Source organism: Mixophyes fleayi, chromosome 6, assembly GCF_038048845.1.
Source record: "Mixophyes fleayi isolate aMixFle1 chromosome 6, aMixFle1.hap1, whole genome shotgun sequence".
NCBI lineage: Eukaryota > Metazoa > Chordata > Amphibia > Anura > Limnodynastidae > Mixophyes > Mixophyes fleayi.
In genome coordinates this window covers 80,459,439-80,482,650 of record NC_134407.1, presented here as the reverse complement: position 1 = coordinate 80,482,650, position 23,212 = coordinate 80,459,439, and the positions used below count along the sequence as shown (strand labels likewise).

Genomic DNA, 23,212 nt, shown 5'->3' with positions numbered 1-23,212 from the left:
CCCCACCTCCTGCCAGTGTCCCCCTAATCTCAGCCCCCCCCCACCTCCTGCCGGTGTCTCCCCTAATCTCAGCCCCCCCACTTTCTGCCTGTGTCTCCCCTAATCTCAGCCCCCCACCTCCTGCCTGTGTCTCCCCTAATCTCAGCCCCCCCACCTCCTGCCAGTGTCTCCCCTAATCTCAGCCCCCCACCTCCTGCCGGTGTCTCCCCTAATCTCAGCCCCCCACCTCCTGCCGGTGTCTCCCCTAATCTCAGCCCCCCACCTCCTGCCGGTGTCTCCCCTAATCTCAGCCCCCCACCTCCTGCCGGTGTCTCCCTTAATCTCAGCCCCCCACCTCCTGCTTGTGTCTCCCCCAATCTCAGCTTCCTGTCCTCGCACTGTGTATCCTCCCAATCTCAGCCTCTGAATCCTCCTTGTGTCACACATATGTCAGTCGGTATTCCCGGGAGGATGAGACTTCATATTGGGCGTGACGCGCCCACCGGCAACCATCACATGACAACGCGACCTAGCTCCCGGTTCTCACCCAGTCACGCAGGCCGCTCCTCAGCCGCTGTCCCCGGACCGGTCACTGGAGCAGCGGTTTCCGGCAGACACGGAGCGTCATACGTCACCAGCTGTCTGCTACTAACAGAGGGCGTGTGCCGACCGGCGTCACGTGATGTGCCCCCTCCTCCTGCCTGGAGAGTAACGAATTCCTATCACACAGAGCGGTGTCTGCATGTACATCACACGTACGTGTATGGGAAGGTAACCTATGGCTCTCTAACTATAGAAATGCTAAGCTCTTGTTATCAGCCATTCTGGAGATCACCAGTCTGCCTACGTTTGTAAGGGTAAAGATCAAAGACCATTAATCTTGTTGTTCTTTATAAGCGAGGTAAGCGGGGCTCCATTCTGGTGTACTAGCACACCCTCCAATCTGGTGTCTACTGTATGGAAAGACCTCCAATTCTAGGGTATGACAGACAGGGCCGTAATTAGGGCTGTGCGATAGGGGCGACTGTCCAGGGCACAGCACTGAAGGGGGCGCAATTTAGGAATGTTTTAGGTTAATTTGGTTAAAATTGAGGGCTAGGGGGGCGGCATTTGTCTTTCTCGCCCCAGGCGCTAGAATTGTAAGTTACGGCTCTGATGACAGGATCTCCAATCTGCGGTCTAGTGCAGTGAGGTGCAACGTAAAAGATGTGGAGGACCTTCCAGCCTTGAAAAGGGGTGCACAGAGGAAAGAGGGAGAGCTCAGTGTATTCCCTCCTCTTAAAACGCCAGGATAGTACGCAGTAGGTAAAAATAAACTCAACATAAATTTAGAGTTGTGCTTCCTTAAACCCCCCCCCCCCCCCTCTTGTTTATGTTCATGTGTCTTCTAAACACAGCTCCACTTGGCTTTTTAAAAGGGTCACAGCAGTCTTTGTCACTTATTTTGTTTTCAATAAAATCAGAATTATATCGCAGAATGGAGGCATGAACAAGTGTTACTGAGGGTGAAGATGTGGAGGCTGTCACGCCTACTACATCTGTCACTGTCTTTGTCTCTCCTACTCAAGCGCCCACCCAAAGATCATCATTTATTTATATAGCGCCACTAATTCCGCAGCGCTGTACAGATTCATTCAAATCAATCCCTGCCCCATTGGAGCTTACAGTCTAAATTCCATATCATACACACACACAGACAGAGAGACTAGGGTCAATTTGATAGCAGCCAATTAACCTACTAGTATGTTTTTGGAGTGTGGGAGGAAACCCACACAAACACGGGGAGAACATACAAACTCCACACAGATAAGGATAATTTTGTGCACAATATAGCTATATTGCGGTTAAGCTCACCTGCCAGCGTCAAGGCATCTCCTGTAAGTGAGTCCATAAGCTAGTGACACAGTGATTTTTATATATTTTTTGTTTCTGAATGCCGGACAACATTTTTTCTTTTATTTGCACATTGGTCTTATTTGTCCTTGGCTGCCGTCTCAAATGATTTTATTCACTTGTACACATCTCATTAACTTAAAGAAGCGCGCCTTTTTCTCTTTCACTTTTTTCCACACAGATAAGGCCATGTTCGGGAATTGAACTCATAACCCCAGTGCTGTGAAGCAGAAGTGCTAACCACTTAGCCACCGCGCTGCCCAAAGATGACTTATTGTCTTCAGTCTTTACCATGGGAATGTGTCAACATTAAAATCTTATTACATTTTACTTTCATGTTTGTTTTTTACTTTGGTGTGCAACTATTATTTTAAAATTTTGCACACTGATTTGTTAACAGTGTCAGATAGAAAACTGTACACTTTTCCATCTGACTCAGAAAATCAGAGTGCTCGGAGGTCAGCTAGATGTTATTCACAGCTCCCACCAGTCTTACCCACTAGTAACTAGCAAAAAGTAGCCAGAGTGATTGGCAGAGGAGGAGGGGTTCCGCACAACCTAAGTTTTTATTGCCGGGCCCATCTTCTATCACCAATCTTTTAAACACTGTACTTGGTTTCCTCTTGTAACCCCTGATAACAATTGTGATGATATGTATTATTTAAAAAGGCCAAGACAAACCAGAAACAAGTTGTCTCATGACATTCCTCACTTAGTAAATACATAGTAATTACTTCAGTGTATTATGTGCACTGAGACTTTTATATCCATAATGTCACTTTACATACTTGCAGCTGTATATTTATACAATAATCATAGCTGTACACAAGCTCATGGGCAAATATACAATAAATTGGCGGACCAATACATAACCAGAAAAAGTAACTACATTGAGGCAGCTCTCTCAGACAGTAGGATTTGGGCAAACAAAAAAATAAATTCACTTTAAAAATTAGATTATGTGGAAAGCACAGTGAAGCAGTGTTTTATTTTCCACCTTCGGCTAGGTCACCATAAGCCCTATCACTTATCTTGCAGTTTAGTGCCGGTGTTGTTAACCAGTTGGTCGAACCTAAAACAGGAAGCCAAGCTCTGTGTGATCTTCACTTCTTCCAATTGACTATTTTGAATAATGCAGTTAACGCATGCACTCATATATTTTGTTGGTTATTAATACTCTTAATCATCAGCTATTTATATAGTGCCACTCTAATAGAGTGTATCTACCATTAACTGAAGCTGAAGACTTTCTGATTTTGATCATATGCAGTTTTTGCATGCAAGCAGCTGCATCAGTTGCCCAACAACAGTGGGTTTATTATAGTTGGTGCAAATAGTTTTTTCTGTCAATAATTGCAAACCTTCTGATGAGCAGATGACGCAGTTTCAGGTGTATGACTGTAGGTAATTGCACCACCTAAAAAAGATTCTTTTAATGTTAGATACATTATTTTAGATAGTGTATCTAATCAATGGTAAAATATAAAAATATACTGTTTTTGGGCGTTTTTTTTCTGTATTTAAGTTTAAATAAAATTCCAAATTGGACTTATCCTTTAAAAACAAAATTACACTATTTTTAATCAGACAGTTTTTAAAATAGACATAATTGTTGAACAAGGAAATACTTCATGTTGCTTCAAAAGCCATTAACAAATTTCTCTGTCCTACCACTGGGGGACACTGCGTTACCTTGGGGTATAGTAGGTGGGTCTGGAGTTAGGCACTTATAAACTTGTTTGTTTCCCTGACTCATCCCCCACTATGCCCCTCCTCTGTAGCTGACTTCAGTTGTTGTAAGTGCCTTCTGGAGAAAGGTCACTTCTGTATAGGCTCCTGCCTATACTTAGTTTAGCATTAGGTTTTCCTGTTTTTATTTTTCTTTCCTTTTCAGGTGCAGCGCTGGACTGAAAAGACCCAGAGGAGTGAATAGTCCCGGGGGATTAATTCACTCTGAGTTCCAGCGCAGGTAAGCAGCTCTTCAGCACGCTCCCTCGCACCTCTGCCGGCAGTCATCCCCTAGAGAGAACGAGCAAAGGGGCCATGTTTAATTTGTTTTAATTATGCCTTTAAAGGCAAACTTTTCATTTGGGCCATTTTTTATTATATATTTGGCCTTATACACGGCCGCGGCCACAATCAGATATGCGGGCGGGAGTGAAGGTGTCTCCTCCTCTCCGCCCGCAGACTTGCCGGCAGCCTTTCCCCCCTCCTCTGCCCCTAGACAACGAGCAGTGGGGGAGAAGGACAGGCATCGCGCTCTGTGGAGGCGATGAAACTGTCAGTGAGACCGCACGCACCCCGGGCACGGCAGCGCGGCGGTTCTCACTTTCCCCCGGCTGCAGCCATATTCTGTATATGGGCTGAGCGGCGGTGAGCAGGGGCGGACATGTTAGGAGAGGGGAGTGCACCTCCCCCTCTCTCTCTCCCTAATGGCGCGAACGGCGGCCATCTTGGATCCGGAGCGCACACACATCAGTGCATGCTGTTCCTGACTGCCTCTCTTCACCTGGTAATGTTGGATCGTTTTTAATCATATTTGTAAACGATTGTCAGCCTACTTGCCACACAGGACTTTTATTTCAGGATCCTGTGACTGCTGTATATATTATAGGATTACCTATTTGACAATATTGGTAGTTCAGGTATAAAACCATCCGGACAAAGATGCTGTTGTTCACCATCTTTCACAGATGGAGAGGATTTTATCTTTGACTGTTGCTACAGTCAAAATAAGGATGTAGTTTATTCCTCACCAGAGGATGTCTATTTCCATCTTGTTTTTACTATCAAGAGGAATATTCTTGCTGATTACACTTACGAGGTGGATAATCCCAGTTTAAACTGTACACAGTTTTCGCATTTGCAAGACAAACAGTCTATACTTGGTTTTCAACCTAAGTTTTAGTGACACCCTAGTTGGGAAAATGTTATCCTCATATCTTAAACTCGGTGTCTGTCTTTTCTCAAAGACCAGGTAAACAGTAATAGGCTGGCTAGGTTTTCACCTTCCCTAACTCTCCAGAGTCAATACAAGGGTAGTAATCCCTGTTGGTGACAATCCTGTGGCTTTTCAGTTCGCTTATTCTGCTGTCCCCGGCGGGAGCAGACAAAGAAGTCCTCCCACACACAGCAAGGGCTGGTAAAGGATTTTATCTAGTGGCTTTCAAACAGAAGAAGTGCTCTAGCCTTTATTCACATTAAGGGTTAATGGGGTGGTTTGTATTCACCCAGCAGCATCATAGCTGGTAGGCATACAGCTATTCAGCTATGATACCTATAGTTAGCCACATGCTCACAGGACTATGTTCCAATATCATAACTCTCAATTTGCTCTATTACAAAATGAGTATCCAAAGGCTTCTGGCGGTAGGTGTGCTTTCTTTGTTTTATGTCAGCGACACCAGGCCATGATGTTTACGTGTTCCATCCGTTGATCTGAGGTCAGGGTGCCACATTCCGAGTTAGGCTTAGCCTTACAGGGGTGGTTATAGTTTATGTGCTGTGGAAATCAGGTAAACATCCATAGATTTGTGGACATTCCCCGAAGGTGGAAGTTATTTATTACACCCAACGCTTAGCTTACAGCTAGACGTTTTCAGCCAGAACATTATACTTGCAGCCTCTCAGCAAGAAGCAGGACTGCATTATTGGGTTCACAGGTGATCACTTTGAGCCTACCCAGCTTTTCGCTTGTTCTACCACGCTAGAAGCGTTGGCTTATGCCTTATCTTCTAGTTCGGGGTTTTCAATAGCTTCCTACCAAAGAACACGCTCATTTCTTTTCTACACAGTTGCTCCTGGCAGAATTTCCTTTCGGTTACAGAAGTTTCTATTTTGCAAAATAGGATACCAAGTTTCTACTGGTATCTTTGGTTCTCCTTGTTCGTAACATCTCCCATGTCTCAACAGGGAGATTCTTATCAAGGAAGGCTGATTTCATGGCTTTGGACGTGCATAGCACCCCTTTGCCTTAATTCACTAATTTACCTTTCGGGTGGTGCTTAGTCACATTGTTTTTATTAGTGAGTCAGTTGTTCTTCTTGGACAGAGGGTCAGAAAACCTGTAGAGATTCGGTCTCAGAATGCAGTGCTGTTGCATATTTGTAGCACTTATGCAATTCCCGTATCCTAATGCAGGATAGGGGTCGACCTGTGTATGGTCGGAGGGGTGTTCCTTGTGCCATCCTATGGGCCAAGCTAGACCAACTTATTATTATTATTGTTAATGAGGGCCGAATGCCTTAGCAATCAATCCTTTAACAGGTAGAGTGGGTCACCTCAGGGTAATACCTTTGTGCTCTCCTGGTTAGGTCATAGGGCTCTCTAAGAGGGAGCCCAGGTTCTTTTCACATGTTAACCTGTTTTCTCTATCGGCTCTCAATCTAATGACCCTCAGGTGGATTTGTCCATAGCCAAGTCGGGTCTCCCTAGAACTTAGGGGGTGTACAGGTGATTCACAGCTCCTATTTACTCGTGGGAGTTCAAGAGTTTCTAGGAGGGGGCGCATCCCAGCTAGTCTGGTGGTCCGCCGTATGTCTCGCAGAGCAGTGTTCTACTGTTTTAGGGGACTTGTGTTGTCGTCCCTCTTTTCCCGTTTTCAGAGCGGCCTCATCTCGTAGTTCGGCTCTTTTTGTTTTCAACATCTGGTTTGACGTTGTGGCATCGGATGGCTGACCTTTTCGGCCAGAGAATCCTTGCAGGGAGATGGTTGCTACCTTCAATTCAGCGGTAGAGATTCTTCCTCAGCTGTTTTCTTTGGGCTAGAAATTATATTTGGTGTAAATTTCTGAAATTTCACACGTCCCACTCAGGAATCTTTTAAAGAGTTTTCTTTACCAGCTGGCTTCTATGGGGTCTACGCCCTTCTTCTTTCAGCGTGCAGCTTCCGTGGCTCTGTCTAGCTCAGCGGATGGTTGTTTTGTTTAAGTGGTTTCTTTATGCTCAGCCTGGTTGGTTGTAGATTTCCAGGGAGTCTAGTTCTCGTCATCAGGGGGCTTGCTTTGGCCTCCGATGACTCTGAATTAGTTAAACTGTTAGCTCATGGTTTGAGTGCTTCTTGGTATATATGTCGGGCTTACGTTGTTAGCTCTCTATATGAGTGCTCCCTCAGATATCGCTGAGTTAGTTAAGCTGTTTGCTCATGAAATGAGTGCTCCCTTGTTTATCTCTGAATGGTTTAAGCATGGTATCAGTGCTCCCTTAGATATCACTGAGTGACTTAAGCTGTTGCATCAGTGTATATGGTGGTCCTTTGTATATCAATGAGTTGTTAGCTCAATGCAGGCTGTTCTCTTGGATGTCACATCTCGTAGGGGATCTGGGGCGAGAGTGTGTATGGCTCTTCCTCATTTCCTTTATCAGAAACTTAGTGGCGGTTCGAGACATAATTGGTTATGACCATTAGTGCCTGCATTCCACTGACAGAGATTGTAGTTCATCAATCTTGTGCCTCTTCTTTTTGTGTACTGTTTCTCCGACGGGAGATAGTTTGTGCTCTTGTTCGCACAGTTCCTGTTTAGGAATTTAATGCCCATTTAGCCTCTCTAACGCTAAAGAGCGTAGGGGGGACAGGGTCTAGGTGGTCTCTTGCCACTGCATCACGACCAACATTCTGTCTGTACCCCTCTGCAGGTTCCAGTGACTTTTACAGTGCACTTTCCAGGAGGGTTGCAGCTTTTTGTACACCACAAAAGCGTCATTCAATGGCGCAGTTGTACAGAATGGCAGCGTCTGTTTCTGCTGCATATTGTTTCTTTGTTGCATGCCTTTTATTCACAAATGCAGGGTTTTGAACACAAAACATTGCGCACAGCCGTTCCAGAGCGTTCCCGCCCTTGGACACAGCTTTGGTAGCTCCCCAAGGTAACGCAGTGTCCCCCAGTGGTAGGACAGAGAAAAGAGGATTTTTACTCACCGTAAAATCAGTTTCTCTTACTACACTGGGGGACACTGCGCGCCCTCCCTTGCTCTGAAAGTAGTGCTATCTTTGGTGTTGCTTTCTAGATTGCTTCTTCTCTCTTCCTGGCTTGGTTATACAAAACTGAAGTCAGCTACAGAGGAGGGGCATAGTGGGGGATGAGTCAGGGAAACAAACAAGTTTATAAGTGCCTAACTCCAGACCCACCTACTATACCCCAAGGTAACGCAGTGTCCCCCAGTGTAGTAAGAGAAACTGATTTTACGCTGAGTAAAAATCCTCTTATTAACAGCCAGACTTTGACTAGGGTGACAGTGACACAGTTCCTGTTTATAGTTACACTGCAGCAGAAAAAACCCAGAAATAATAGGGCCTATGTCCTAGGGATATAAACTGGTGAATTAAATATAAAGGGCCTGATTCATTAAGGAACGTAACTGCCGATACGTGCAGTGTTTTGCGTTAAATTGCACTGTGCATCAGTGGATCATCAACAACAATTATTTATCTAGCGCCAGCAAATTCCATAGCGCTTTACAATGGGGAACAAACACAGTAAAAAAACAATACTGGGTAATACAGGCAGACAGAGAGGTAAGAGGGCCTGCACGCAAGCTTACAATCTACGGGACAATGAAAGTTGGATACATGAGGTTAAATCTACATGTTGCAATTCGGTCCAGCCAGATTGAAAAGATAAAAAGTGATACGTATGCTATATAAACCAGTCATACAGCAATGTTGGTCATAAGGTTGTTGTCTGGTGTGAATTGTGCAAAGGGTGGTAATAGGGTAACCTAGTGAGGTTATGAGTGTGGTTGAGGAATGTTAGAAGCTTGCCTGAAGAGGTGGGTTTTCAGAGAACGCTTGAAGGTTTGTAGACCAGAAGAAAGTCTTGTTGTGCGAGGGAGGGAATTCCATAGAGTGGGTGTAGCTTGAAAAAAGTCCTGTAACCGAGAATGGGAGGATATAATCAGAGTGGATGAGAGACGTAAACCTTGTGCAGAACAGAGGGCCTGATTCATTAAGGATCTTAAATGAAGAGGTATCTTATTTCAGTCTCCTGGACAAAACCATGTTACAATGCAAGGGGTGCAAACTAGTTTTCTGTTTTGCACATAAGTAAAATACTGACTGTTTTTTCATGTAGCACACAAATATCAACGTTAAATTTCAGTGTACAAATAAGCTATCAAGTATTTGTGTGCTACATGAAAAAACAGTCAGTATTTAACAGAAAACTAGTTTGCACCCCTTGCATTGTAAAATGGTTTTGCCCAGGAGACTGAAATAAGATACCTCTTCATTTAAGATCCTTAATGAATCAGGCCCAGAGTTGTTAAGTTGGGAGATATTTTGAGAAAAGTGATGAGATGTATGTTGGTACAGTTTTGTTGATGGTCTTGTACGTTAGTAGAAGAATTTTATGTTGGATTCGGTAGAAAACAGGCAACAAATGTAGAGACTGACAATCTAGCTGCTGCATGCAAAATAGATCGTAAGGGCTCAAGTCTGTTTTGGGGAAGACCAGTAAGGAGGCAGTTGCAATAGCCAATGCGGGAGATGATGGGTGCATGAATTAGAGTTTTTGCAGTCTCTTGTGTAAGATATGTGCGTATACTAGAAATGTTTTATAGATGTATGTAGCATGATTTAGATATAGAGTCGATGCAGGGAACAAAGGATAGTTCTAAATCAAGGATCACACCTAGGCAGCGAGCTAGCGGGGTGGAATTTAAGGTCATGTTGTCAATAGAAATGTCAGGTAGGTAACCTCTGTTGGTGGGGGGTATTATTAACTCTGTTTTTGAAAGTTTGAGTTAGAGAGAGTACATCCAAGATGAAATGGCAGAAAGACAGTCGGTAATGCGGGACAACATAGATGAGATCAGGAGAGGATAGATAAATTTGGGTATCATCCACATAAAGATGATACTGATGTCTAAGGAAGCTTATTAGTTTTCCAAGAGAAGTGGTATAGATAGAGATCAGCAGAGGACATAGTACTGAGCCTTGTGGTACTCCAACTGATAAAGAAAGTGGAGCAGAGGTGGATACAGAGAAATTAACACTGAAAGCGATTAAAGAGGTAGGATGAGAACCAAGATAAGACAGTGTCTTGAAGACCTAGATATTGTAGCGTTTGTATGAGAAGAGAGTGGTCAACAGGGTCAAATGCAGCAGAGAGATCCAGGAGAATTAGAAAAGAATTATGGCCTTTACTTTTAGAAGTGATGAAATCATTGACAACCTTACTCAAAGCAGTTTCTATGGAGTGTTGATTACGAAAGTGCCACTGTTTCAGAATTTGAATCCTAAGGTTTGCCGAGATTAGTGCTACTCAAATAGGGTGCGAAGTCTAACGAGGTATTCACCAGGGACTGCTGCAAGGTGGTTTGGCCTTAGCTGCGTCTGTCTCGCAGGTCGCGGCCCCTACTAGGAGCAAAACCCCTTTGCGAGATCAGCCAGAATGGTAAGCAAGGAAGTGTAGGTTGTATAGTCAGCTCTGCAGACGATCAGCTTACCACTGGGATGGCGGCAGATACACTAGGAAGAGTCAGTCCTGTAGTCAGCAGGTACAGCTGGAATGAAGCGAAAAGAGTGTCAGTTCTGCGGACAAGCCGATTACAACACAGGAATGGAGTGTAGAGAGTCAGCTTTGCGGATAAGTAGGTTATCACACTGGAATAGAGTGTGGAGAGTCACCTCTGCACACAAGCAGGGACCACACAAGAAAGGAGCCACGTCTAGCATCGGAAGGTAACTTAAAGAACAGGCACCAAACATCCAGGGGAGGTGCCTTTTAAAGTTTGGAGCCAATTTGAGCAGCCAATAGGAGAGCAGCAGAGGATTTAGATAGGACATGCGCAGACCCGAGTCCAAGATGGCGGCGCCCGGGACGAAGCGGACAGCCAGTGGGGGGAAGACAAGTCTGCTGGGGATCGGCTTTGCAGCCCGATCGCCCGGCGTGTGACAGGAAGCCTGATTGAAGAGGGTCCAATAGGTTGTTTGCAGAAGAGTTGTGTGGGAGGAGAGTGTAAGCAAGTCTCTAGAAGCTTGGAGGGACATGACCAGAAATGGACTATACTCCAGTGAACGCAAGAACTTCGAATTCATCTACAAAGGACACTTCCTGCAGCCTACAATTTCAGGGGCGGAATGGGGAGGGAAAGGGTGTATGCACGTAGTCAATTTCAGTCGTATCACTTGCTCGAGCTACAGGTTGGGTGTAAGTGGCGATTGATAGTGATGACTGTCGCGTATGCATGCTAGAACGTGTGTTTGCAATCAAGCGCAACTGTAGAAATATAGTTTATGTACAATAGACATTAATAACATCATGATAAATGTATTTAATTGGAAAAAAACACATTTTAAAACAAACGTTTTTTATTCATTAATGACTATATTATTAACAGGTGACAATAATTGAATACTTTTTTTTTTTCTGCGCATTCTCCTGGGACTTTACATACCACATATGTATTGTAAGTATCCATCGTGTATTATGTCTGCCTCGATACGGAAAGTGCGTACCTAGACCCGTATTCAACAAAAGACGTTTCTTCACCTCCGCTTCCAGTTGAATATGGACGTGAGTATGTCCGATTTACATGCATTTAAATAAAGTGCACAATATGTTTATTTTGCGTGTCTTGATGAATCGGGCCCAGAATGTAAGCTCTGCATTTTTTACAGTACTATATTTTATTTCAGGTCCTGGAGAATTAAATACTGGTATAATATATATTGTAAGATTATACTGGCAGGATATATTACCATTTAAAGCACACACAGTGAAATGACTACAGATATTGTTGTCTCTTTTGTTGCTCATTGCCGCGTAGCCTGATCTTGTTGGCAGCTCATCAACCGAATGAGTCATTAGTGGTGAAATGTTATCGTCACTTGGTAAGTCATATGATGCTCACTGGCAGGCTTAGAAATAAAATGAGGAACCAGACGCTCAAACTAGTAGCTTCAATTAAATATATGAGGACCAAACATACATATCTACTAATACAACATGATACTTTTGAGATTTAGTTTAGAAGACAGCAATACATGGTCTCCTTTGGAGTAATAGTTTGTTTGGCTGCTCTTTGTAAGAGTCTGCTGTGCAGCTTTTGGACAGTTTGGCCCACTCCCTCCCACTTAAAACTACTGTACATTTTGTGTTACCTTCTCTGCAGCTGTTGCTCTCAGGATACAAAAATTAGCTGATGCCCCCTGTGCTGAGCCTATTTGGCACTTTTTGGGCTGGACACATTCTAAGATCAATATCAGTAAATTGTATATGCATTACTTACACAATTGTTAGAGAACAAATAGCCAAAAAGTGTGTGGGGGAGGGGGGATTATTGAAAATGAAATAAAATTGACCAAAAGCAAATTTGAGTATTATTTTTTTTTTCACACTACCAAAAATACATTGTGGTTCTTGCTTTGGCATCAATCCACCTTTCCAAAACAGACAAGTGGCCATATTTGAAATAGGGACAAGGTGGGAAGATAGGGCACTTTTAGTGCTTTCCCCCACCCCCTGGATTACATATTTTTTTGTAATACAGTAGCTCAGCGCTGCCATGCTCAGTGATATCATCGTGCACCAGTGCAGTAATGTTATCACTCCATAACACTTTTAACTGCCCCCACGAACCGGAAACATCAGTGGGCTATGGTTAAGTATGATGTTAACCATATTGAACCCCATCAGTGCTATGGATGAGTGGGATACATCACTAGCACTTTAGGGTTATATGTGTAGGAAGAGTCTCACTCATCCTTAGCACTGAAGGTGTTAATATGACACTCGCATATATTTTTTACCCAGGTGAATTATACGTTATTATTTGGAATACATTAAACTGTATGGAAATATTCATTATAGTGGGAACAAATTTGCAATCTAGAGCCATACTGGCTAAAGGGGGGGGAGGGACATATTAGCTGTGTGTTTGGTTATATAGCAGTATTTGGGGTATAGGGGGCATATTGGATAATTTGGATGCATTTGAAATGTACCACCTATGTAGTGGTGTGTAAGGCTATTTGGAGGTATATGGTAATGTGCTTGTAAATATTAGGCTATATAAAGGTACAATATGATGGCTGTGTGTTGACATTCTCTATATCGGGTTCTGTGACGGTATACTGAGGCCTTTGAAGGGACAATTGTGTCTAATGTTCTTGGGACTTCATTAGTCCACTGTGTGCATTCAACACTTACATTTTTTGCCATATATCATTTTACTGCCATATTCACCACTAGGCTGCGATAAGCATTTCCAAACCTCAGACACAGAGGGGCATATTCAATTGTTTGAATATCCCGCTGCGTTAAAACTATTACCGTTATTACGGTAATAGTAAGCTGGAATTCAGCTCGCGGCTCAGGGAGCTGCGAGCTGAAATCCAGCGAGAAAACTACTGTAATAACGGTTTTTACGCGGTTTTTACGCGCACTATTACCGCAGAATGACTTGACACCATCATTGTCTCAGCTCTATTTGTAGACTATAAATTCCACAAAATGCAGAATTTGCAAATATGTTACGGAATGCCATTACACCGAATGCCAGAGCAAAAATGGAACTTGCCAGAACTTCACGCCAACAATTGGATTTCAGTGAAATTCCATTGCAACTTTGCTCATGCCTACATGGCAGATACATATTTAATTGTGTAGTAAATAATTTTTATTTTTGCCGTAATAACATGCTAATGTAACATTTTGTCAGTGCTCTTTGTAATCCTCATAATCAAATAGCTTGGGAGTTTGGCCTAATGACAGGGAATACGTCATGTGTCACATAATTAGGGTGGGGTCATTAGGACGTAGCCCAGTCAGTAGAAGACTAAAAATATGACAGAGGGCAGGGACAGAAGTAGTAGACACAACTTCCTGAGATAACATCAAACTATGAATAACATATACATTCCCTTGTACTATGCACAATTAAGCACATTGAACAGAAATGTTGGGGGTCACAGTACCTTTACATGTTTTAAGGATCTTGCAACTGATGTAATAATATTTATAAACAGAACAGTTGTCTGCAGTGTATGAAGTAACAGACACATAAGGCAGGAAGTGGGGTGAAAACATGGGGGGAAAGTGATTTCACAGGAGGACTTAATGGTGCGTTTGAGTGAATCACAGGAAATGTAGAGAAGACAGGAAGTAGATGAAGCAAGTTTGTTTCTTTCAAGAATAGCTCAAACCTCCTTCCTCTCTGCAATCTGAGTACAGTGGAAGTGTGTGGCTTTATTTTAGAATGTTGCAGAAATCTTTTTTTTATTCTAGCTAGGAGTGGCCGTGCTCTGTAAACATGATTATTTATTTCTGCACATTTCTTACATATATGAAGATGCATATAACATTACAATTTTATTTATTTTATATTTTTTGTAAAAGGCTGTCCTTTTCTTTATTGAAGCAAGATTACATTAACATTAAGAAGTTGTATATAACAATCAGTGTCAAAATACAGAAATGCTTATCAGTCAAGCGCAAACAATATGGAAAAAAAAATCTTCCTCCTGTATGTCTATAATAGGATGATTTTCTTTACAGATAGTTAAAAAAAGTTAGTGTATAACATATTTCATTTGAATAGGCATGTAAAAATGAAAAAAACATATCTTTAAGAATGCTCATGACAATATTACGGCATCCAAGATATAGAGCACAGAGATGTATAGTCCCCCTCAGGCATGCTTTCCGAGGCACGCGGAGACCAGTATAAACCACTTCTCTACAAATGAAAAATCTAAAGAAAGATCAGTGGATCTTGCATATAAATTCGAGTCTCATACCAGACCGTGGAATGGAAACATTTCCAAACATGTCCAATATATGGGGGTTGTAACATGTTTATGAAAACTCCCAAGTTTGAAAGAAAAATGTTGTCTTTCTTTTTGGAGAGATGCTTGCAGCAAATCTATGCGGAAAATGAAAAACATGTATTCCTGACACAGATCAAATGACAGATGGGGGTGAGGTGGGGGGTTGTGCTTTGAATCCACATCTGGGTTGTTTTTCCATGCTGCCGCTAAAATAGCGATCAAAAGCATTCTCCCTCCTTTGGACACTCTTAATGTTTTCTGGAACAATACCTAACATTGCCCACTCATCATCATCATCATTTATGTATACAGCAACGGCAACCTCTGTAGCGCTTTACAATTAGCGACAAACATTAATAGACAATACTGGGTAATACAGACAAAGTGGTGAGAAGGTCCTGCTCGCAAGCTTACAATCTATGGGGCAAAGGGTAAATAGTCAACCAGTTCTTCAGTAGAGATCTCTAGGCCTGGATCTGGAAGTGACAAAATCATACAATGATACAAATCTGTCGATGAAAATTGTCATTTACTCCATGCTGGACTAACGAGAAACTCAATAAGGTTGTCCTGAAACGGTGATAAGTAAGATCTCTGGATTATATTAAGTAACATATGAAGAACATTGTGTAATTTGTGGCTAGTTTTCTCTACCCCCATTACATAGCGCTGTGGACCCTTTGTGGTGTCTTATAAATAATAATAATCTTAATATGCACCTCTTAACCTACATGCAGGCAGTGCAGCTATTTTGAAGGCTGGACCAATAGACAGAAAAATGTAACTTATCAATTCACAAGGAACAAGTGCTATCACTGGACTACAGTCACTGACACAAAGCTGCATTCTTAGTGATTTTGCTAGGTCCTACTAATAGACTGCATTGTTATAATTGGTTTAGCCCATAAAGTATCCGCCTCCACTATCTGTAGCAGTGGCGCACGCAGGGGGGGTTTCTGGGTCTCCAGAAACCCCTCCCCTAACAAAGTGCTCCTACATACGGCACTGTACTATACAGCAGCCACGGCGCTGTCAAAGAAGCGTCCGCGGATACAGCACCGCCGCAGACTCTTCTTTGACAGCGCCGCGGCTGCTGTATAGTACAGTGCTGCCGAAACGGAGCTGCGCATGCGCAGCAGCTCTCTTGCTGTTTTTTTTTTTCGGTGGGGGGAAAACCACCCCCCCTAACAATCATTCTTGCGCCCCTGTGTAGGTGACAGTTTCATTTTGAGAACAGGACTGGGATATTTGTGGCTTACTTGTTAGGTTGCTTAATTGAACGTTGTCCAGAAAAACAAATACTATGCTGCGTATTGAAAACATTGTTGATTGTTAATGAGATACTGCAACTGATGTCTGCAAATATGAAAGATGACTGCTCCCTCTAGTGATATATAAAATACATAGCAGCTACAATTTAAAAAAGTAAGACATTCACATCAGCTGGAGAGACAAAGGTTGCCTAAGCAGTATCACAACTTGTGACATTCTCCAGTGTCTTGACCATAACTTTCTTACTTAAAAGGTGTTTTGTTGTTTCTGTGTGTGGAAAGAGGGGGTATGAGTGTGGGACTTAGAATAGGATTGCCCCCAGCAAAAAAATACTTAGAAAAAAGTAAAAACATAAATAATTCAATGAAAATAAATTAACATTTTTATCATATACAATATTTTGCTCCATAAGTGCAATTAATTTATAAAATAACAAATAAATGATAGTGTTACTTTAAGCCTCTGTGCACTAAGTGTGACCTATTATCTAGACACATTTCACACTTGGCTCCCAAACTTGAACATGAAACTTGACACAAAAGCCCTTTCTGCGAGATGGTATTCCTATACACGATAAAACCTGATCTGTGACCTGAATTTAAATGTTTAAATGACTGACATAGGAGAACACACAGCTTTGCTCATTTCACAGGACAGAGTTTAAATCTGGTTTAATGAGCATGTGTTTTATTCTAAACTTTAATATTTTCATCTTGCATATCGAATTACATGATTCCAGGCATCTTTAAAGCATCAAAAAATAATTTTGTCAACTGTGTTAAAATATGAACACTTAGGTCGGAATACAATTGGCCGCGTTACTCTTGAAAGTAACACAGCCTGCGCACTATTGATGTTACTACGGTAATAGTGTATAACAAATAAAGAACAAAAGTTGCGCAGAATCTCCTAATATTTATTCGATGGATCAATGTAGATAGATACAGCATATAAAATAAGTGCACAATATATAATGCAATAAAAAAGATCAATTGAATAGATGTTCAAGCCACAGTTAAACCACAGGTGTTGATACAGATAATATAATATAATTTTATATTCATAAATACCCCTTGAGCCTGAGATGGTAATTAATATATAATATTATCCAGCTGATGAACTAATGTTATATATCAAAATAAATTGACATATATAACAGGCATATCCCTCCTGAATATTTAAACGGTCATGCATGCGTCTTTTAAATATATAATCCACAAGATATATAGACAGTGGTCCAGTAATAGAGGATCATATATAAATTTGCAGTCCAGAGTAAAGTTAGATTTCTTCGGATCTATATCCTTCAGGGTTATGTATCAAATATCTTAATGTAGCTTGTATATCACAAGTGTAATTATAACATCCTAATGTCGGATTCGGCACGTAATGGACTTCTTACCGTCTAAGTGGCTATAAAGTAATTGAAGCACGTACCTCCGATCGTTCTGTCTTCAAAGTTGTATACCTTTCTATTTCTTTTCCGGATAAGAGACTATCTAAGAGACTAAGATATTTGATACATAACCCTGAAGGAGAGAGGGCGCTGCTCAAGGGAGCTTACAATCTGAAGGGAAGGGTAGATCTACCAAGACACAAGGGATGAGATGGGGACAGGTTCACGAGGAATGAGAAGGAGGATGGGGGAAGAAGGGATGAGAGGAAGAGGTTTACCCAAGTAAGCAAAAGTCCCGTCTCAATGCCCCAGCTATAGACCCATCTCCCTGCTAACGTAACATCAAATTGTATGCCAAACTCATAGCCAACAAACTGAAACTTATTTAACCTAAACTGATCCACCCCAATCAGGAGGGCTTTATCCCGGGTCTGGAGGCTCAAGAAAACAACACACAAAAATAATTGATCTGGTCCATTATGCATCCGCTTCCACACACCCTTGATCCTTCTGTCCAGAGATGGCGAAAAGGCATTTGATATGGTAGTTTGAGGCTTTATGCTGGGGTTACTTGGCCACTTAAGACTAGGCACTGCAGGGTTCTGAAGGATCCAGCTTTGTATACAAATCCGACAGACAAGATCAAGATCAACGGAGCTTTCTCCGAACCGGTTGGCATTATCAATATCATGAGACAAGGCTGCCTGATATTTGTATTATGCATGTAAGCATTAGCACGATCCATTAGGGCCAATCCAGATGTCTCTGGACTGCAAATGAGGGATAAAGAATTTAAATTGTCTCTCTTTGCTGATGACCTCCTGGCAGTTCTCACAAACCCCATTGTTTCACTTCCCAACTTGATTTCTGAATTCCAGAAATTTGGAACTCTATCAAATTAAAATCAATGACACAAAATCTGTTGTCCTCAATATTTCGGCTTCCCCAGGTGTAGTTGAGGGCCTAAAGCATTCTTTCATATTCCTCTGGCATCCCATCCAGTTAAAGTATCTGAGAGTCATTATTAACTTTTACTCATAACTGCGAAGCTCCGCACAGACTTGAGAGATTGACACCCTAAGGGCTTTTCCCTGATAAGGCACGTTAACATACTTAAAATAAATCTACTTGAGTCCTGCACCTTCTCCACACCCTCTCCATATATATTCCCAGCCTCTGGTTAAATGACTTCATCTGGAAAGGCAGTAAACCTCGCTATAAGCATGACATCCTTTATAAGCACAAATATGCAAGAGGTCTACAACTGCCACACTTCACCACATATCACAACACTGTAATGCTGAACAGAGTCTTGGACTGGAGGAGAGGTGATAGTGTTAAACAGTGGGCGTGGATAGAGTGATTCATGCTGAAGGCTTCAATCCAGAACATTCCTTGGCTCTCTACGCTTCCCTCTATACACCACCCAATGATAATCCAAACCTTAAGACGTTGTACCAGACTTCAAGCCATTGAATACATATCCTCACTCAATTCCCCCTTGACTCCGCTTTTTGACATTCCAGGCTTTCCCCGGGTAAATCGGGCGTGGCAGCGGTTGGAGTTTCCCGGTTCGGCCAGCTAATAGGGGTGTCAGGCGTCTTGCTGTTTGCTGATATCCAGATGAAATCGGACTTTCCCAATTCTGAGGGGTGGAGATACTTACAACTAAAACATTTCTTGTGTACCCTGGAGTTCCGTAAGATGGCAGTGACGGTGCTTACCATATTTGAGACTTTGTGCATTTGAGAACAGTACTGGCGGGACATTTTTCAGACAACACATATTAGTTCGGTCAGTGTCTGAGTTATAGAAAATGAGTATAAAGTCCTATCCAGGTGGTGCCGGTGTCCCAGCTTGTTGGTTAAGATGTAACCAGGTCTCATGGATCTATGTTGGATTTGTAATCTAGCCCCGGGCTCTCCTCTACATATTTGGTGGGAATGCACAGCAGTCCACCACTTCTGGGAGACAGTGATACTTATATCTAATGCAATCACTGGGGTCGAGGTTCCAAATTGTCCAAATTTCTGGCTGCTAAATACTATGGAAATGCCCATTTCTCAGTATATGAAATCCACCCTGAAATACCTTAATTGTGCCGCATAGGCTGTGATAGCAGTCCATTGGAGGTCTCCATAAAGGAGAGGTTCGCAAGACTTGACTTACTTTTACCTGTCCATGGATGACTTGATTTTATTGTCCATGTACAAGTTCCATGAATATTGTGCTTTGTGGTTCGATTGGATAGAATTCAAAGATATCCCTTTGTTTGCTCTTTGGAATAAGTGAGTTCTAGATTCCTTTGACCTGCCCTATTTCCATTTCGGTTACAGTCACATACACCTTGATCTGTCAAAATAGATGATAATTATGTCCCCGGATACCTGACCTCCTGCTTCCCTACCTCCTCTGTCCATCCTTCCTGCATACTATCCCATTATATAGCAGAAGTGCTCTGTTGTTTATGGTTATTTCTATCTGCTCTCCTCCATTCTGCTAATTTTGTTTTTGCTGCTAAGCTGATCTGAGACAGATATATGGTGGCAATATTTTGTTAGGGATTACACATCCCCTGCTCCTGTATTGTCTTGTTTTTGTAAGTCACCAAAGCTGTACCACTTCAATAAAAATTGATTGTACAATAAAAAAGAAAGATCATTAATTTGCCACAAATTGCGTCATTGATGCCCCTGTCCTGTCCACTTCACTAGGATCTGGGCAGGATGCAAGAGGATAGCCTGCTCTCCCAAAATAAAAGTCTCTTGGGCATTCCTGTAGAGTGGGCAAGTCTGATTAAAATCCAACATGCCGAAAATGCTCAATGCAGTATTTTACATATATAAATGTTAAACTTGAAAAGAGCAAGATTAGTTGTCCTCAGGATCAATTACCTGTTAAGCAACTGCATTTTAAAGGCTCTACTAAGGAGCATTTGTACAAATGACGTTCCAGCTCCTAGTGCTCCAATGTACATGGAAGTTGAGAGTGTACACACAGGGTTATTTATTTATGGTTTCTTCTGTTCAACTGCAGTTACCGCAGCTTAAATATCTGGTAAATATGATCATTCATCTCTACAGCGAATGGGACTGACAGTTCACACTATGAATGCTGCTTTTTGTGTTCATCGTTCATCAAGCATTTTTCAGTGAGTACTGACTTCTCAATAGCTGCAGAGATAAACTCTATTTTACTATCCAAACCACAGGAGCTGAATTAATTTTTATTCAAAAAATTAATACAATATTGTATATAACATCCAGGTAATACTACTAAACTCAAAGCATGAACTATATTGGAGATTCAGAATTGAGCTGGACTGTGTATGGGTCATTATTAAACTGTTATTTCACTGTGTTTGTTTTATATATGTTATTGGATATTCTGCTGCCTGATGATAATTTCCATGTATTATATATAGTTACTATATATTATTCTGAGGCTCCGAGCGGTGGAGTCATGTGGTGACGTCAATGTACATAAGTGGGCAGAATGTGACACAGCGAATCTCGTCACTCCAACCCACCCACTCAGACTTCCAGTATATTTATAACATGCCAACATTTTACTTCAAGCTGTCCAATTAGTAAAGGGGAAACATACATTATTTGAAAGTACAGAGTACCTTGCTCATGAGGGTTTACAACCTGATCCAGTCCCTGAACTTGTGCTCTAGATGCTCTATCCTACATTAAGGGGCCTATTTATCATCCTTCATTTTTTTGGTTGAAACTTTTCAATCCTTATCTCCTTGATAAGGATTGAAAGTTTCTGGCTATGTATCAAAAAAGATCTCGGGGACAGCAGTGCCGATAACCTCCTGTCCCTGAGAAGTGACTCACCTCTTCATCGCAATCTCTTCTCATCCTCATCCTCATCTCATTCGAAGAAAGCTGCACTGAACTTTTCTTTTTTTGTGTTAGTGCGCAAATGCGTCGACAGAAAACCTTGTGCATGCGCACTAACATCCTGGACGGCAAGAAGGTGAGTCATGTGACAGGGAGGGATCACATGATCCCTCCACACATGCTCTGTCCAGCTCTGCTCTTCAGAGCAGAGCGGACAGCTGAGATAGATTTCAGCTATGTTAATGTACGCCAGCTTCAGATGACGTTCATTAACATGTAGAAAAAGAGAACGTTTTCACAGGGCACACTTTAATACATAGCGTTAATGAGCACTCCCCATAGACTGTTATGGGGAGTGCTCAGAAAAACGCTAATAGATGCAAAGCAGCAGATATCTGAGATATCTGCTGCGATGCTACAATAATACATAGTGATTTACCGGGGGGGATAACTTTGATAAATAGGCCCCTAAAACATTTTCTTATCACAAAAGTTATCTGTGTCAAAAAAAACACTACAAAAATGCCAGTAAAAACACTGGTTTGCAAGTCCTTCTCTGAGTTGTGACCTCACTTCCTCATGTGAAAGTCATCTGTATCCTGACCACGCTGCAAATTAACCCATTCCAAAGTTCGAAAAACACTGTGGATAATAGGTTTATCTGTACTGCCCATGACAGTTCTTTTCCCACGCCTGATCCGGCATGTCCTCTCCCTCTATGTTTATTTCCAACTTTGTTCTCAGGGAGCCTACAACAAAAGTGTCGTATAATAGAGGCATTCATCCCAGACAGCGTTCTGTGCGTCTACGCAGAGTGCTTCAATAAGAAAGCCTGCTGGCTTTTCTACTATAAATAAAGAGATACCACAGCTGACATAATGAAGTAAAAGCACTTACCCATTTAACCTTTCCCCAGCAGACAAAATGATCACAATCTAAAAAAAATCAGTCTATCGATAATTGGTGTTTGTTTACATTATATTTTCAGTAAATCTTATTAATCATAAAAAATTTCATTGGTAAATTATGCAGTTTTCTTTAACTTTGCACTTTCTACAAAAACTGCAAATCACACAACTTTGCTACAAATTTTGGTGCTAAATACTGAACTATTTTTGCCAAAATTGCAGGAATATCCTTAGCCTGACCTCTTGTGGACAACACCCAAATCCTTCCCAGGCAAAATAGACACTATTTGGCATCAGTTATATTTACATTTAGGGATCATTTAATAACACTTAGGTGCAGAATTTTACAGAGCCACAGCACCATACACTTGCTTTTGTTATTTTCATAGCTATGAATGGATTGCTGATTGATTGCTGTGGTTCAGCATAGATTTTGCACCTAAAGGCAATTTTCGTAAGTATGATCTTCTGGGGGTTATTTATAAAAGGTCACAATGGTTTTTACACCTACATTCTGGCACGAAAAACCGTATTGAAGCTTTTCATCTATTATGAAAGAGTATTGCAGTGTACTTAGCAGACACGTTTATAACTGTTTATTTTTTTTGCCCTAAAATAACAACAAAATCAATTCTTTGCCCATTTTCAATCTACATCAGTTTTTTTTAATCTGTAAGCCTTTGAACCAAAGACATGACACTCAATTGCCAGGCTCCATAGCAAAATTAGTGGGGTCTGGTAATCTGCTGTGGAGGCTCCCACTCTCCTCTTCTCAGCGAGCATATGCGCCGTAAAGCCCTGTTGGGGCATTCAGTTAATTCTGTAGCGATTGGACCAGCATTCCCTAGCTCCTCACCGCATGAGATGCGCTGGCGGTAATTCTGCCATGTTATTGCCCATCTGTGGAATTCCCTGCCTATAACCCATTTAGCCTGGTCTATACCTGGTTGTTTGCGTGCATTGATATGTTTATGTTGTCCTTGCAGTAACTGCCATTATTGAAGCAGAGGTGCAACTAGATATGATGGGGACATAGCAAACTTGTGATATTAACAGTACTGACATCTTTTGCACAGTCCTGGCTTCCCCAAGTCCCGGGTAATGTCCCAGACCTTATGTTGTAGTGCAATGTCTCTGCAGTCCA

The 23,212-nt window shown here is 41.9% G+C and overlaps 1 protein-coding gene and 1 long non-coding RNA gene across 2 annotated transcripts in view; one reads left to right on the top strand and one right to left on the bottom strand.

Moving 5' to 3' along the window:
• The window catches only part of NDEL1 (nudE neurodevelopment protein 1 like 1), a 39,307-nt gene extending 38,669 nt beyond the window's left edge, over positions 1–638 (bottom strand). Inside the window, exon 1 of the mRNA XM_075216935.1 lies at positions 527–638. The gene's annotated coding sequence lies outside the window, so the exon portion shown is untranslated. The remainder of the gene's footprint in view (positions 1–526) is intronic.
• Positions 354–2,202, top strand: LOC142161378 (uncharacterized). Its single transcript, XR_012693390.1, has 2 exons — positions 354–880; positions 2,054–2,202. It is a non-coding gene; the product is annotated as an uncharacterized LOC142161378 (long non-coding RNA).
• Positions 2,203–23,212: the final 21,010 nt, after the last annotated feature.